The sequence below is a fragment of the Tympanuchus pallidicinctus genome, unplaced genomic scaffold (assembly GCF_026119805.1).
Source record: "Tympanuchus pallidicinctus isolate F22 unplaced genomic scaffold, pur_lepc_1.0 scaffold3, whole genome shotgun sequence".
Taxonomy (NCBI): Eukaryota; Metazoa; Chordata; class Aves; order Galliformes; family Phasianidae; genus Tympanuchus; species Tympanuchus pallidicinctus.
Window position 1 is genome coordinate 53,613,020 of NW_026294747.1, and position 14,485 is coordinate 53,627,504.

The following is a 14,485-nucleotide window of genomic DNA, read 5'->3' on the forward strand; positions in this document are numbered from 1 at the left end:
GTTCTATGGCCTCACACAACACCTTTGAGAGAAAATTAAGCATTCATCAAACTGTTTCCACTCAAGCAACTAGCAATTTATTCCTTTTCTGTGACTTCATTCTGAGTCTATCAATATAAAACATACATGCATGGCATAGTGCTCTTCAGGACAAATTTCATTGTGCTATTATATATAATCCTTAAGGTGATACAAATGTAAGTGTTCCTTCATTTTATATCAGATAAAAAACCTGTTTGGTGTTCAGGTGTGAATGGGGCATATAATAGTGATGAATTTGATTCATTTCCATATAAAAATTTCAACAGTACTATTGTGTGAGTATGCTGAGGGGGAAAGAATAGTACACAGCATCACACTCTAGTCTTGTCTTCTTAAACTGTCCACTCACTTTATGAGTAATGTATCAAGCAGAATGCTGAGCTGGAGAAATTGCACTGAAACAAGTGGTACAAAACTGAATTACCACTCATGTATTGGGTGGAGAACATTAAATGTAAGCAGCTAGCCCTATGTTTAGCTACCTGTTAAGACTAACTGTAGGATGCCAAAAATACACCTGGAAGTCTAACCATCAAGCAATTAATTAAAACTGTTTGCAACTCTTTACTGTCCAAGTTGCAGCCTTTCCATACAGTTCAATAATGTCACTGCACTGAACTCCATTGACATTTCTTTTAATGCTTGCCTGCCACGTTTGGGGCCTATTTTAAGGAAAAATATTCTATTTTTGCTTTTTATTTCAAGACTATGAATACAGTTAAGACAATGCTGGATATCAAGAGGCATCACTGCACGTATACAGATAAAAGCAAACTTTAAGGGCGGTAGTAGATGGATAATTGCACTGTAAGAAAACAATCTTACAGATAGCATTAACATGCTTAAGCATTTCAAGGAAATAAGCTTTAAGTGCTACTTATTGTAACAGATTGGAATGTGTAGACTTACAGTATTAGGTGGCAATAATCTCCCCAGTGCGAGGCTGATTGCGTGGGCAGCAAGAGTTGGCTAATCCTTTGTGGTCAGTGCCATAAAACAAGGATTAGTTTTTCATTTGCTGCAACTGAGTGGGTCATTAGGATCCAAAGACACTAATGAGCCTGAACGGGCAATTGGATTCTGTTTTCAAAGTTGTGAGCTAGTCTAAAAGGAGATGATTGTGTCTTTTAATGATTTAAAACAGGATGTTTCAGTGGCCTTCTTCCTGGAGAAAAAAAAAAGAAAAGAATGAAAGATACATAACCATGGAATGCAAACCTGGACTGTAGACTTTTTCCCTTGGAACTTGAGTTGTTGCCAGATTCATTGCCTTAGAGGCTGAATGGCTCATTTAGGAATGTATCTGTTGCCTTGCTTTTATGTTCTGCTCTTGATGTCTCCAGAGTTGACACAAGTCACATGCAATCAAGTCTGTATCCCTGGTGGACAGGCACTGTCCTAATGTTCTCTGACTCACACCCAGGTTGTTTGCAGCTCAGCAGTTCTGCTTCCAGACACATCACTTTGTGTTCTGATGCTAACATCTTGCTGAGAAATTGCCTCTTGGCACGCTGTTCCTTGAATCCTGTACCTTGCTTGATTTGATGTGAAGATGATGCTCTTTTTAGCACTTGCAGCACGTCACCTTTGAAAAGGTAAGTTTTCCCCCCTTACTTTGCTACGTTCCAGATTTCTTTCTTTTCAATAACTGTGTTCCACAATAATGTGTTGTCTGTGTTTGATTTCATTCAAATAACAGATGCTGCCAAAAGGATGTCAAAGAAAATACCAATAGGTGGATATTTTGGTGTTAAGAGAATGTTTAAATATATGCAAAAAGCAAATGTATTGATTGTCATAGGGGAAACAAGAGCAAATGTTCTAATAACATAATTTTCCATTGCACACCATAATTCACAAAGCAGCCACATAATTATTTCATAGCACATCTTATTCCATAGTCCTCTGAGAATTGGGTTGGGGAAAGTCTGGGAAAGAACTGCAGGACTGAGTACAAAGTTCTTGCTGGTAGGGAACCAGCTGTTGTGGCTGGTGGGAAGCCTGGTAGCTGACAGTCCATTCTGAACCTCAGTTTGGAGCTTGCAGTTGTAGTTTGCTCCCTCCTGCTGGGGCAGGACTGCCTTTGGCTAAGTGTGGGTTCTTGCTGTTTTCTCCTCCTCTTGAGGCACATTTGGCTGGTTTTACAGAATGCACGGTACCGTGAGCAGTGATGTTGCTCACTGCTACAAATGGAAAGGGCTTATGTCCAGAAGCTATGGGTATCAGGAGTTATTAAAAAATGTTTCTTAACCATGACCTACAAATCCCTTGTAAGCATTGCTTTGCAGGGAGGTGCCGAGTCTTGGAAGCCTTCTAGCCATCACCCAAATGGAACAGATGTGCACCCCAATTTCAAATCATCCCAGGTGGGTTGACAAACGTCACCTGATAAAATATGTACTTGAAAATAATTTTTGCCTTGAGAATCTCATCCTGGATGCTTCTGACTCGTCACGTTTCTCACTGCTGCAGATACTGGAGGAGTTATCATGTTTATTTCTCCATCGCAGTTGGAAGAGGTTCTCAAAAATACACCAACTCGTTGCTGATGTGATCCTAGGGGTGAGGTGTTAAACCAAGGCCACGGCCACCAATTCTCATTGCAAAGCCCACTGCTAGGTGCTGCTGCTGTTCTGTTAGAAGAGGAGTGGTGCAGAGCATAACTTAGATTTTTTTTCCCATCTTGAAACAATTCATGTGAATCACCATCAGAGACCTAGGAAGAGTAGTGTCTTGATTAAAAAATGGAAATCACAGAGTATGTGGAAAACCAGTGCTAAATTTCACAGGTGCTTTTAAACCCAAACCAGCCATCCAGAGCACTTAAAAGAAACTGATTCTGAGAAGTAGGTATTGCTTCATCTAAACTTCCACTTAACCTTGGATTGTGCTCTTACAGGACTCAGAAAATAGATCGCTTGTTGCTTTCTGATTGCAGAAATGGTGCAGATTTTTCTCTTTTAGCTGAACTTCATAGGCCTGGGAGCTATGAAAGAGGCTTCACACTGTGAGGACTGGGGGTTTGCCGTTGGCACTGCATCAGCTTGTGGCTATGGTTTGTCAAATAGAAATAAATATGGTGTAGCAGAGACTGAGGTCTGCTGAGTACCTGGTGCTACAGGTGGTAAGAATGCAATGCTGTCTCTGATGCAGAGTTGTATCAAAACGATCAGAGTTGTATCAAAATGACTGGTTTTTGTGACTTCCTGAAGAATCATTAAGAAAGCCAGTAATTGGATGCATGTAAGAGGTTAGTTGTTCAGGCTGCTCTTTTAAGTAGTCCTGAGATATGCTTGGTGCTTAGCAATAGGACACTTGGATTACAGTCTGGTGTTAACTGGAGCTGTGGATCTGCCCATCATCAGTCACTGAGCATCCCACAGTCCCCAGTAACATATAGAGGAGCTAATTTGGGGTTGGAATGTTAACACTGGATTGTTGCAGGCTTCCCTCACACCTACAAGGGGATCACAAGCAGGAAAATTAGGTCAGAAGTTCTGAATCTGTTGCTGCAGTCTCAACTGCTGAACAATCTATGGGTATGGAAAGAACATGGCTGTCAATAGTAATGTTCCCAAGAGTTACACATCTACATAAAAGACTTGGAAACAATGATACGGAACTGTGAAGGTTGAAAAAGGCATCTATGATCATCAAGTCCAACCACCAAGCCATCAGCAGCATGGCAGGCAAGAGTTTTATTGTGCCAGCATCCAGGGAAGGTACAAGTTTCTTTTCTGAGAAATCAGAAACACTGCTTCCAAATGGTGAGATGAGGATCAGCTCCCTTTGTACATGAAGCATCTGTGGGTTTGCCCTGAGCTCACGGCAATTTGTGCCTTCACAGTAAGCATGGATATGGAAGATCGGCACAACCTTCAGCTTCAGTCCCTGCGCTGGTTTTGGTTAAGAGGAGTTATGGAATCATGGAAAGGAAGACACAAACGATATAAACCAGTATACATATATTGCCACAATCACTCCAGCATTGCCTTCAGCATCTCTGAAATACAAAGCAAAAGCAAAACGTTGAGGATAAGCCTTTCCCAGTATGTAAATTAGAACATTCAGAGCAGGGTGAGGCTGGCAGCAGCGTGCTGCACTTTGTGTTGGTCGCAGCTCACTCGCATGCTGTGGTGTCAGTATTTCAGTGCCGTGTTTTACATCACAAAAAGGAAAAAAAGATGCTCCAGTGGACAGCGTATGAATTTCAGTTCCCTTCATTGAGCCTTATCTGAGCTGACACTATTGGAATAAAGTAGATTGTCAGAGGCTGGGCAGAGCACTTTTATCATTTGCAAGTATTGGCATAAAGTAAAATAATGATTTGAATTTCTGCTTTCTGTCTTTTGTGGCTTACTTTGTCAGTTACGGTGATGTTTTTGACAAAGGAGTGCTGCTGGGTTAGTGATTTCTTCCAGAGCTTCAGCAATAGTTAAGTTATCTGTTATTAATATCATATCAAGACTGACAGCTGATGGTCACTGCTTATACGTTGTCTTTGTAAATTAGAAAATGTAGTTAGGAGCAGCAAATGTATCCCCTGCTATCAGGTTAATTCCATGAAATTGTTTATCGTGCCCTTTTATATGGGTATAGCAAAATTCTGGATACTCTAAGTTGTATAAAACAATTGCAGTAATAAAGAAGATAAAAATGCTGAGCATGTCTTTGGAAAACTGGTTTGGGAAATACTTGTGACTCTGCAAATTCCTGCATGGAAGAAGATTTTAGAACAGTGTTCTTATTTGAACCTGCATGCTTCTCATTGCAGTGCAGTGTGGTTTTGTAACCTAGTGGAACACATAGGTAACACTGACCTGTACCTCAAGTTTCCTTAGCAGGAACACTTGTCTTTATAGTTAGAAAGTTCTCTTGTTGAGAGTTGTAATATGAATACAGTTTAATTAATGTGAGATTTAAAGGGTGAGAGAAAGGCAGAAATTAAACTCTGAAGTCATTCAGTGAACTCATCTGACTGATCATGAATATCAAGACATACAACTGTGGTGCTGTATTTGCTATTCAGATATGTGGAGTTACAAAGTATGAGTTGTGTGACCCTGGTCCTGGCCAAAGAAAGCAATAATCACTGCTATCATTCTGATGATATGGTTGACATTTCAGGAACTGGGTTATATTGGACCAAAATGTATCTGTTTGCAATCAGCTACTCCAAAATGAAAAAACAGCCTGACTTAATTATTCACTGCATGTGAGATCTGGATACACTTTGCTGATGTTACTTCTCAAAGGACTGATTTGGAGCAATCCCTCCTATTGTCCCTTCAGCAAAAGCAAGCATGTGAATTAATTTGTATTTATAGCTGGGAGGCCTGCATAGCAGTTATCAATATTACAGGAGTACCCAGAGGGCACAGCTTCACTTAGGGCTGCTTGGTGAGAGTCCAATCTTCGAATGTTTTACAGTTTAAAGGGGCTGAGCAGACAGTGGTGGGCTGGATTATAAATGCTGAGTGCTTCCTATCAGTGCTGAGCACACTGGGGGTTAAGGCTGTTTAGGATCCCAGTATTGGTCACACTGCTCCACTGAGCCTGTAGGGCTCAATAAAAAGAAAAAAGCAATGACAAAAATTTAAAAAATAATTTATTTTTTTCCCCCTCTGCTCGTTTCATAGCATTTGCAGAGGCGGAAAATCCTTAAAAGAAATACTCAGCGTTTGGAAATGATGGTTGTAGGAAATAAAAGTTCCTCTCTCTGGCTGGGTTTTGCTAGGCTGTCTCAGGAAAGCATCACTCACCGCATTCGAACTGGGCTGTTTCCACTAGATCAGTGTTACTGACAAGCCACGCTCTGAGCAGAGTTGTCATCGAGAACTTCAGCTGGGAGAAATTTATAAAACCTGAAAAACAGCAGCTTTCAAAGTGCTGAATGTCCTTTCCAGTGTATGTCAGTCGAGAAAGATGATGAAAGCAAATCTGGTGAGGGGAGGAGAGGCAAACAGCAAGTCATAGAATCATAGAAGTCACAGTAAAATCTTTGAATCAAAGAAAGACTGACAATTAGTGCCAATGATACAATGCATTAATTTCTTCTTACCCCCAGACCTTACTCAGGGCTGTATGCAATATGAATCGATGTCTGCAAGTCCCAGAGCTCCCAGATCCGGATTTAGGAGAAGCAGGGGAGCTCCGTGGCACAGGGAACAACAGTATGCAGGCTGGCATCCAGTGTGGCTCATTACATCCCTGAAAGGCAGTGTATGTGCAACACCATTTGGCCAGGTGAGTGGTCTGAGAAACTGGTCCTGTTTTTCCCGTAGGAAAAACCCTCTCTTCTGGGTAGTTGTCACTACTGGAGTCAGCATTACAGCTTCTGGCAGCTGCTGTGGGAGGCAAAAAGAAGGTCGTCCATATGGTTCTGTGTGTCATTCCTGAAGCATGTTACGTTTGGGAGGATTCTCACAAATGTCAGTGTTGGGTCATTTAAGGGCTGATTCCGTTTCAGCAAAGTCTGTGGGGATTGTGGCAGTTATTAGTGGGAGCAGAAACAAACCCTTAATCCCTGGCAATTCCATTTGTATTACATTATATACAGGGTGACACAGATGTGCACAGCATACATGAAAAATACAGGATCACGTGCTGCCATCACCTGTTCTCCAGCAACAGAGGGATGGAAAGCACAGCAATCTTCAGGCAGGCAGCTTTGGGATGCTCACAGCTGTACCAGCTGATTTCAACAAGCTGATGGACAGAGATCTCGAAAAGGGCTTATGTTATTTCTCATATTAAAAAATAAATTTACAGTAACCCAAGAAAAGCAAGGACAAACTGTGTTCCAGCTCCATTCCTCTTGCCCATTCTCGCAGTATGGTGTAAGTGCCACTCATACACCCTGGCTGCAGAAGCATTCACAAGCAGCAAAAATTACCTCTGTGAGCAGAAAATGTGCAAGCACAGGCTGGTGTGCACAAACTAACAGCAATGCATTCCTTCTCGTGTGCACACTTCAGTGTCAGCCTCTTCCTTCCCAAAGCAGCATGGTGCCAGTGCAGATTTTCAGTGAGCTGCTGAATGAGTGGAAAACAATTAGCATTCTTGTGTATCAGTGCAATGAACATTAAAACAGCCATAAACACGGTGTCACCATTGCTGGGCCTGCCCTGTTTTATTAAGGTCAATGTCCAAGCTGTAAATGCATTTGTTTCATTACACCTTCGGATTTGTCTCTGGACCTGTCAGAGGTTTTCCTGTATCTCTGCTCTCAATGGATCAAAATTACAATGTTATCGTTGTTTTTATGTGCTAGAGTCTGTGAGAAGATGCAGTGTCTTTGGTTAGACTCAACAAGTAGAAAAGAAAGCTGAAAAGTGACTTGGTTTCAGCTGAGATATTTTGCATTTTTGGCTGCTCAGATGGAGCAAGGTGTGATTGAGCCCTTGCAGGGAGTGCACCGAGTGCTGCATACAGGAAGGTTGGATTCTCTGACCATGCAGTCACTGTCACTAATGCTGAACTGTGCCCTTAGTAATACCTCAGCGTGACTCAGCCCAGGGCTCCAAGTGGAAGCAAAGCCACCCACCTCCCCCCACCTTGTCCAGCCTGCCTCCTGGCTTTGTGTCTTTTCACTCCTGTTCCCTCTTTCCATGTGCTGGCAGCTTCTCCCACTCCTTCATGATGGAAGAACCTGCCATCTGCAAAATTCATCCCTGTGCCCAGCACCCTTTGCCATCAGTCTTTTCTATAGACTGTGTACATCAACCTGCCAACACTGCATCATAGATCAGCTCACCTCTACACGTACAAAACAAATCATAGAAGCAGAATCATAGAATGATAGAATGTCCTGGGTTGCACAGGACCACAAAGCTCATCCAGCTCCAACCCCCTGCTGTGTGCAGGTCGCCAACCAGCAGCCCAGGCTGCCCAGAGCCACATCCAGCCTGGCCTTGAATGCCTGCAGGGATGGGGCATCCACAGCCTCCTTGGGCAGCCTGTTCCAGTGCTTCACAACCTTCTACAAACAAAGCAGACTTGGATCTTGGACATTATGTCCCATGATGTGCACATGGTAAAATTTAAATAAGCTTATCTTACTGAGAAAGAAGAAAAAGCGTTCCTAGCACAGTTTAGGTAAACCAAGCAATTATTCTGCTACTAAGTGTAATTAATGCCTAATGACTTGCTTTGATTAACAGGACAATCAGCATCTGCTCCTACTAATAGGATTAGTAACCCAAGCCATCTCATATATTAAGAAGCTGTTCCTAATAGGGGACTATTCTGTATTAAAATCTATTTTTCCACATTCATCCCAAAGCAGAACAAAAGCAGCCCTGTGCTATGTCCTAAAAGCAAAAGAAAGGGGAGGTGATATATTTCTGAACAAATGTAGAAGCAGCTTCAGAATGTCTTGAAGAATTTGTATTACCTGGTGGGGAAAATCCATCATTCTCCATCCTTTAAGAAATTGGATCTAATGCTTTGAAAAATTTTATAGACAAATGACCAAACCCTTTAAAAATTTGCATCTTTTGGGATGTAGAGGCATCTCCTGGAATAGAATGTTGAACTTAGCTAGAATCTGCATCTGGTGTTTCTTAAACATTCCCCCGGTTTAGGAAACAGAGGAGTGGCATTTCAGTGATAATCGTTATTTTTTTCAGTCTCCCCATTTTTTTTTTTTTTAATTACTGTATTGCTAAAGGGTTACAGCACCCACAGAAGCTACAAAGCTAATCATTCTTCATCATCTTCTATTGATCCTAAAGCCAGAGCTGGAGTGCAGTGAGACACAAACTAATCCAATCGTATAACGGGCAGCCCCATATGGTTCGTCACTGGCTTTGCTGTAAGCCAATCAATAATCACTTTGATGAAGAAAAACAAACGTAGCCCTTTTTTTTGGCCAAAAGGCCATTTGTGCTCTGAATGTTGCAACTCCCAAATGATGGCCAGGTGTTACAGACTTCTCAGTCACTTCAGTGCCCACTCAAACAGCTCTTGCAATGGATGGTAGATAACTTAGGAAATGATTCTCATTTCTGGGATTACTGCAGAGCCAAAAACAGAACTAACCTGAGACACACACGTTGCTTCTGAAAGCCTTTAGAAGAGATTAAAATGAGCAGCATTTCCATTGTATGGAAGCAAAACATGGCCCTGAAGAAACGAGGTCAGTATGAACCACTGGACATAGGAGGCTTGTGATGGAGGCTCACCTGGAGGCTTTTGTCCTTCACTCCATGGCTGAGCATTGCAAGATTGGAGAGTGAATCCATTCTGAGGGTTTATTTTGTTGATGGAAGCACTCACAGAAATACAATCATAGAATCATAGAATCACTAAGGTTGGAAAGAACCTTTAAAATCTCCAATCCCAGCCCGCTCCAACCATGCCCACCAACCCCGTTCCTCAGTGCCACATCTCCGTGGTTCTGGAATACCTCCAGGGACGGTGACCCCACCATTCCTGGGCAGCTGTGCCACTGCACCACCAGAATGTTCAGCTGCTGTGATACGTGCAGTGCAAAAATAGTGGAGAGGGGCCATAATGCTGACATTTCAAGTGGCACTACTTGAGTCCTTCTCTGAGTTTGTTTGGCTGAAGGCTAACTCGTGTTTGGTCACTGGTTGTGCATTTGCCCGCTGTACCAGGTCTTCTGTGCCCACACAAACTATTTCAAGATCTCTTTAATAGGGACTTGTGCTGCAATTGCAGAAGGACTCCAGCAGGACTGAAGATAAGGGATGATGACCAATGGCAATATTCATTGCATGCTCTGTTTCATGCAGTGAATAATTCCCCAGTAACAAACACTCAATACTCACAGTGAGCTGCCTTTGACCAGATGAGAGATGTGGAAGACATCACAGTAAACTTAAAAAATAACACCAAATATCTGAATATGCAAAGGAAGTGAGATCTGCTCAAAGATTCCCCACCACCCATGTGTTAATTAAATATATTGTATGCTGTGTATTATATCTTCTCTTGGCTTTATGTCCTCTTGGCTTGTATATTTACTCAGATGGACTGTCCTATTTCATAAACATACATCAGTTATAAGCATAAGGTCTTCCAACAACCCTCATACTCTTCTTATCCCTTATTTTACATGACTCTGCCTTTCAGATGTTCACTTCCTTCTGTTGCTTACCATGGTGCCCCGATTCAGGGTTTTATTTCTATTTCTGGAATCAAAGCTCCCTTGTCTTCTTTTGTCCTTATGGAGTCCAAGAGACATGGATGATCTGCCAGGGGATAAAGACAAGGAAACAAAAAATGCTCAGTACCTGATGACACATCAGCATTTATAGGTACCTTCCCCCAGCAGGTCTTTAAAATAGGGAATCTGCACACTAGCAGGTACCAAGCACTCAAGATGCCAGAATTTATAGGTGAAAATTATTTTTAAGTCAGGGTGCATACTGTGTGCAGGGTAGGATCTCAGCAGAAATAACCTGCCTTAAAAGATGCTGAAGATCCAGCTCATGGACATCTTTCTCAGTACTTGCTCTCAAGCTGGAGGATGAAGACTGGTCTGTGTTCTCTGATAGGCCCTACATTTCTCATTGCACTGTATTGCATCTTTTTACTTCTGCTTGTGATTACAGCTGCTTTTTGATTGGTCCTGAAAGCAGTTTGAAGTGGTCTTTTTGTTCAGAAATGTCCCCAGGAAGTGTATTATTAATAAAGAGATGCTAAAGCTACAGCATCCCAAGTTACAATGCAGATATATTCTTGTGTATATTCCAGTACAGTCTTTGCAGTATAAAAGCAGAGACAAAACATCTGTGCTTCTTTCCTCCCTTGAATTCCATCTTTCACCACCTCATTCCCTTTGCAGATTGGTGTGTGACATTTGCTAAATATATGCATAATAGTGAAAACCACTACATAATGCACTGCATTGAAAAAGAGTCCTGTCAGGCTTCTAGGTCAAGGGAAGGAGTATCTCTTTCTTTCCTAGTCAGCTCATCTTCCCATTTGTCTCCTTTCTCTTTATGAAAGAGCTCATGGGAAAGGTCTCCAGTTGAAGGAGCTATTCAGAAAAAGACCTGACATTTTGAATCAAAATTCAGACTGCCTCCAAGCATCCTGTCCCCAGTGCTATTTAGCAATAATTGAACTATGATGAAATTCATATTCACTCTGAAAACAAAATACATATGGGTACCTGATTTAACAAAATACAGGAAATTGCCTTATAAAAGACATACAAGACAAATGGGTGCAAAATGGATAATTTAGGTGGAGAGTGATAAAAGTCATGCCTGAATCCATGGGATGAAGAAGACAAGACCAAACAGTAGGCAGAAACACGAACGTTTGCATTCTTATTCTTCAGAAGAATTTGCAGGTGGACAGGGACAAAGACTTGAGGAAGGTTCCCAGTTTCACCTCCTCACAACCCTGGCAATAGAGGCTCGGGGACTCACAGCACAGCACACATCACTCCCCACGTGTCACTGCTTCTGGCCTCTGCATCACACAGTCTCTGACATCAGTAGCAAATCTGGCACCTTCAGTGTGCTGAATTAATACCTTAAGTGTGTTTCTATGCAAACTTGAATGGCATTGGGAAGATTTTACCCCCAACAGCAAAAACAATCGGCCCGTGTGCATCTGATCAATGGCACAAATTCCCCCTTACCCAAGTCTGTCACTGATTAAACTTCAACTGTGTGATAAATCACTCATTACATGAAAGCAGAACCAGCAACACAAGTGGTGTGAAAACTTGCCCATATGAGGATGTTTCAGAAGAGGCTGGAATAAAGCAGCTCGTAATCTACATTTGACAGTAATGATAGCAAAAGCCCTTTCAGACTCTTGAAAATGGTCAGGATTAGCTCTAAAGAGCAGTCAAACAGAGAAGCACTTTGGTTTTTGGAGTTAGGCACTAAGTGTTGAAGACCTGAAATGAGAGCTGCCCACTGCTGGCGTATTCTTGCTTATCTCACACTCCAGCTGGTCTAAGAGATGAAAAAGGAAGAGTGAGGACATGGGTGCTCAGGTAAGAATTCTTCATTAGTGACTTCTGGACTTACAGATGGAATAGTTTTGCATGATGTGCTGATTTCATCAACTCCCTCAGAGATCCCATAGTCCTGGCCTGGACTCCACTGAAATGAAAATTGTCACCTGAGCTGTCAACTGACCTCACTGCAACCAGGCAGCAGGAGCTAATGGCCTGTGTTCAGGATTCCTAGGTAACTGCAACAGGATGTGATGATTTTCTTGGTAGGTCAAACTGATGGTTGCATTTGATGATCTTGAAGGTCATTCCCAATATAGATCATTCTAGGATCATTCTGTCATTATCCTGGATATATAATCACACACAGGACAATGAATTAATGGAGAATAAAAGCAAGGAGGTGGAAGGAGTCTTTGTACATCCCATTGGTTGCCCTTTAATCTGGCAGTAAAGAGAAAGCTGCCATTATCAGAAATTCTAATGCAGTGAGCTGGAACATCAGTGAGGACCATTTCAGTGCTTGCTAACATAGACGAAGAGCCATGGCTTGCAAAAGCCCAGACACATCCCACATTGTTTGCCTCAGTCATTGGCTCATGTCTCATGGTTAAATCCTTGTGTTAGAGTTTGCTAAGCAGCACCATCCAAAGGCTGAATTTTGTTCCCAAAGACATGTAGCGTGGTTTGCACTGATAGCATTTATGCTGCATGCATCTGCCTGTTGCCTAAAACCAGGACATCCCAGGGTGGTTGAGCACCACAAGAAGTGTCACAGGCTGCAGGGGCTGGACAAGAAATGCCATGGACCCAAAGAATCATGGAATGGTTTGAGCTGGAAGGGAGCCTTAAAGGCCACCTGGTCCAACTCCCTGCAATGAACAGAGGTACCCACAGCTTCATCAGGTGCTCAGAGCCCATCCAGCCCGACCAGGCTGGAAACAAAAAACATCAGATTTGTTGGAAGGATCCATTGTGCTTCACAACATACCCAGCTCCATCAGTTCTTGCTCCTGCCCTGCCTGCCCTGCCGCCTGCTACAGGAATTTAAAAAGCTAACAACAGACATATCTGCAAAGCCTCCAGGGGCAAAAATTGCCTTCACAGCCTTCATTGCATCTCTTGAACTCATATTCACAAGTGCAGGATTCACTGTATTATCCACATCCATTCAGCACAAAGATCATTCTTTGACATCAGAGGAAAAGATAATGTATGGAGAAACAAAAGAATATGTAATGGAGATTTCCCCAGAGCGGAAAGGAGTGGAGAAATCTGCCATCACATATCATGCAGCTCACTAACAGATACATATTCATGATGCTTAAATGTATTTTGGTAGTTCTTAAGTCTTCCTTGTAGTTCCTAACAATTATATCTGATCTCTTTGTTAGGGACAGAAAATGTAGACTTAATAAGATGTCAACAGACAAGGAGTATAAAGTAATTGCCTGTTACACTATAAATGTGTTATAATCATTTGCCAGAGGGAAAAGAAGTCTAATTGAATGAAAACTCTTGATGGTTTCATTATGTTTCTATTAAGAGGCAGTCAGCCCTCTTGATCCAGATAAGGAGCTTGATGATTCTCGCTTTTACATACACAGAAAATTTGGGGTAACTGAAATGTTGTCAGTGGGTTTGCAGCAATGCAAGTCTGGAATAAGAGTCAGTCTGGAGCATTTCTGAGCCAGGATGAAATGAAAACATTTATCATGCATGTGAATGGGGAAGAAAAATTCAATACAAATGAAAGTAAAGCTAAGCAAAATGTCAGAGCTCTTTCCAGGAACCGAGAACAGCATTTGTGTTAGAAGAATGACAAGTAAGAGCTCTATTTCTGCCTTCCAGGTGGCACTGCTAAAAGCCCAGGATAATTGTTTACTTATTCATAATTTAATAAAACTTGCTTTTCTCTGCAGAACAGGCAGAACACGGCCGTTGAAATCCATCTTTTCTTTTGTCAAGACCAACCCAGCCTTTGTCAATCCCTCACTGACTCCCCCTTCCTCTGCTGCATGTTTAAGCTCCTCGTCCTTGCCTCTGTGCCCTGCATCCTTCCAGCTCTCCCCACTTTGCCTGCGTCCCCCCACACACCCTCCATGCCCTATGTACCAACTCCAGTATCTGCTTCACAAGAACCTCTTGGCATTTCCCCTGCTGCCACCACTCATCACCTTCCCAAGGCGCTGAGCAAAGTCAGCCCCTCACCTACTCTCAGTACTTTCTGAAGAACCTTTTCTTCCTTCCTTCTTGACCTTAAAAAAACACAACTGCTGGTGGCTCCATCCACTCAACTACACGACTGCACATGACTGCAGGAACTGTTGCTCCTCCTCTGCATCAGCCTCACTGGATATGCAGCTTTAGCACTGCTGCGTGCCCATGCTTTCTCAGCCCATCCATCCCAGTGGCTGCTGTAAAAAAAAAGATTTCCATCTAACTCTGTCTTGCTGTAATTCATAAATGTCTAATTTTTTTTCTTGCACTAGGAATAAA